The sequence below is a fragment of the Lactuca serriola genome, chromosome 4, assembly GCF_051521515.1.
Source record: "Lactuca serriola cultivar US96UC23 chromosome 4, Lser_US96UC23_V15, whole genome shotgun sequence".
Taxonomy (NCBI): domain Eukaryota; kingdom Viridiplantae; phylum Streptophyta; class Magnoliopsida; order Asterales; family Asteraceae; genus Lactuca; species Lactuca serriola.
In genome coordinates this window covers 335,207,318-335,211,376 of record NC_136411.1, presented here as the reverse complement: position 1 = coordinate 335,211,376, position 4,059 = coordinate 335,207,318, and positions in this window count along the sequence as shown.

The following is a 4,059-nucleotide window of genomic DNA, read 5'->3' as shown; positions in this document are numbered from 1 at the left end:
CTCATTGTGGTATTGTTGGTAAGATTTTAGACTTGTTGCAACCACACAACTACACTTAGGCACATGCTAGTCAACCCTCGGATAATATAGTTGATCAGACTATATCTTCCCAGTTTTTACCATATGTCTCTAAGTCCACCTGTGTTGCCCAACAATCATAATTCTTTTGTACTGTCCTAGTGACACTGATTTTAGTATGAATGCAGGCACGTATACTTACTTAAATATTTTACTATTTAAAGTATAAACTCTTGGTTAGAGTATTTTTAATCCCTATGTATTTATAGTTAGTATATCTGTTATGGGTTGATATACTTAATTCACTATAAACAATGCTCTGATACCAATCTGTCACACCCCAAAACCAAGAACGGCGGAAATGTTCTGGGGCGGAGGACGTACTGTACAATATCACAACAATGAAAAGTAGTAAAAAAGCAACAACATCATCCATTGCATTAATAATATAATTTTAATACAAGTGTTCTATCAAATTATAATAGACACTAAAGTATAAACAAAATGAAAGATGAGTCTTGAACGAGCTCCATCTTCTCTAAACCTTGCATCAGTACCTGTCTACTGTTGACCTGAGGATACAAGTTATTTTGAAAAAGAGTATCAGCTTTAAAGCTGGTGAGATCATAAGTATTAATGTGTCTTAATTTGTACGTAAGTATTTGTATGACATGTAATGAAAGACTTGAAAATGTTTTCAAAGAAAGTTCGTGTAAGTATGAAAGTGTTTGTAAAACAACTGTAAACGTTTGAAAAACACTAGAAATCCCTATGATTCCTACTATTATAAAAGGGAGTCTTCTACCAAGACTCAACTGTTCTAAATGTAGCCTTCTACCAAGGCATCTAGTGTCTGTGTGTGTGTGTGTCTCTTGTAAGAGTGTGTGTTTTCCAAAATCTGACCATCATTAACCAAAAATATAATTTCTAATTACCGTGCGTCGTGTGAATGTTCATGAAGTGAATGTAATGGGAAAAATGAAATAGTACTATGGTGTAGTGTCGAACTACAACCGTACTAATTACCTTAAGTCTAGGGTAATTCTTATAAGTACTGTAGTATTTGTAATAAATGACTACTTCTGTACTCCTATTGCTTTATTTGAGGGATAAGGCATAATGTGATGCCTAGATCCCATGCTAGACGCTCCCCTGTCAAAGGGATTTTGGGAACTTTACACGACTCCTGCATGTATGCAAGCCATGAACATCCACATTACAATGATCATGTATACCCAATATAACTATCACAATGCGTTGCGATTCATTGGTATAGTTAGATCCTGAACTCGTTCCATGCTATAGCACCTAGTGATGTGTGTCCTATTATCGTATATGTATGCGTACTCATGTAAACGTATCTATGTAAATGTACTCATGTAGATGTAATCATGTAAACGTACTCATGTAATTGTAATCATGTAAAAGTAATCATGTAAATGTACTCATGTAATAGTATAGTAGTGTACTGTGTGTAGTAGCTGTAATGTGTGTTCTCTCTCTATCTAACATGTATAGAAATGTACTGTGTGTACTACCTGCAATGTATGTTCTCTCTATCTAGCAAGTATTGACTCATGAATGAACTGACTCATTGTATGATATCGTGTTCTAGTAATAGTTCTAGTGTCTTCCTAAACTACCCATATGGTATCTTACTAGTAATGTAACTGGTACGTATGAACATGGAAGTATACCCTTGCTACCCAAGGGTACTGAATGGACTAGAAGAACCTTTATGACTATATATGTACACATGATATATAACTAATATTTAAACGACCTTCGGACGGGTACCCGATATCCCACCAGACCACATCTCAAGCGCGAAAAGGAAATAGGGTGGATAGCCTTCCTAAGTCTTTTAAACATTTCTTATATAAATATACATATATAGGCATGCAATTTGATAATATAACAACATAAAATAAGTTTTGTAAAACCTTTGAACATAATTATTATCTAAGAAAAGATTGACTTGATGTCAATCTATAAAACGGTTTGAAAGCATGGGTTTGATAAATCAGTTTAAGTATAAAGAAACATTTGTTTGAAACACAATTGTAGATGAGTTTGAAATGAAACATAAAGAGTAAAATGTACAGTTTAATAAGGAGTTTTAAACATATAAAGTGTTTATGAAAAACTATTGAAGGAAACTGTTTGGTAAAACGGCTAATGAATAGTAAATCATTTGAATGCTGCTTATTAATCACATGTGATTGATATAATAAGTAGCATGATTGTACTTGTATCCCCCCATAACGCATTTAAAAACATTTAAAACATTGATTAAGGGGTATGAACTCACTTGTTGCGAGTGGATCGGAAGGAAGTGTCGGATAAGTGCTTGGTGTCAAGTGAAGACTTAGACACGCACCAAGATCCTAATTACATATGAAGACATATGTATATAAACAATTTGTCTTTAAACAACTAATAAACAATTCAAGACACTCTAGGACATGACAAACACTTTGTATAAGTGTTATAAGTGTTCAGGAGTGCATCTAAGTGTTGTAGGGAAAGGCTAGAATGATTGGGGTTCAAGGAACACTCTTAAAATGAGTTTACTCCCTAAGGACCAACACCCCTTGAGTTTATGGTCGTAAACTCTTGAGTTTATGGTTGTAAACTCCTAACCTTTTGACCATTTTTTGTTTTGAAGTCTTCTAAGCTATTCCAAGCATTCCTACTTCATGATTTAGCCTTAGGAAGTGTTGTGTGGCATCAAAACACTCCTAAATGGAGTGTTTACGGTCTAAGGACCATTTCTCCATGAGTTTACTACCTTAAACTCATGAGTTTACTACCTTAAACTCATGAGTTTACTACCTTAAACTCATGAGTTTACTACCTTAAACTCATGAGTTTACTACCTTAAACTCATGAGTTTACTACCTTAAACCCGTAAGTTTAGTATTTGGGGGTTTTCAAGTCCTTAGCTCAATCATGGCAATAGTCTAGGTTAGATTTAGACATAAGGAACAACCATGGGACTTTTATGGGACTTTTTTACACCTTTTGGGGTGTTTACGGTTTTGGGAGAGCCGCAAACTGTAAACATATAAAAATGTAAGGTTTTGGTGCTTTTGTGTGATAAACTCAACAAGGATGAATCTAGACAAGTCCCTAAGGCATTGTGAAGCATCTAGACACTGTAAAGCACCCTAAGGCACTAAATTTGGTGTTTACGGTTTTGGGAGCCTCCCAAAACCATGAACACCTTGTTCTTGGTGTTCTTGGGACTTTTCCTTGGTAAAAACATGTATAGAAAGCTTTAAATGACTCTAAGATAGAAGTACTTACATTGAGGAAGCTTGAAATGAACTTAAAATCCAAGGACACTAGTGTGTGTTATTGGTGTTTTGGAAAACTAGTCAAAACACATAAATGGATGGATTAAAGGATGTAAAATCACTACATGTTATGTTATATCAACTAATCAAGTCGAGAAACACTTACGTTTTCAAAAAAAATCGGGCGAAAACCGGGATGATACTTGAGAGAGTTTGGAGTTTACTCTTTTAGGTGAAAGTGAAAAGTGTGGTAATTTGGGGAGGAAACTCATGTTTAAGCATGGGTTTGATAAATCAATTTAAGTATAAAGAAACATTTGTTTGAAACACAATTGTAGATGAGTTTGAAATGAAAAATAAAGAGTAAAATGTACAGTTTAATAAGGAGTTTTAAACATATAAAGTGTTTACGAAAAACTTTTGAAGGAAACTGTTTGGTAAAACGGCTAATGAGTAGTAAATCATTTGAATGTTGCTTATTAATCACATGTGATTGATATAATAAGTAGCATGATTCTACTTGTATTCCCCCATAAAGCATTTAAAAACATTTAAAACATTGATTAAGGGGTCTGAACTCACCTGTTGCGAGTGGATCTGAAGGAAGTGTCGGATATGTGCTTGGTGTCAAGTGAAGACTTAGACACGCACCAAGATCCTAATTACATATGAAGACATATGTATATAAACAATTTGTCTTTAAACAACTAATAAACAAGTCAAGACACTCTAGTACATGACA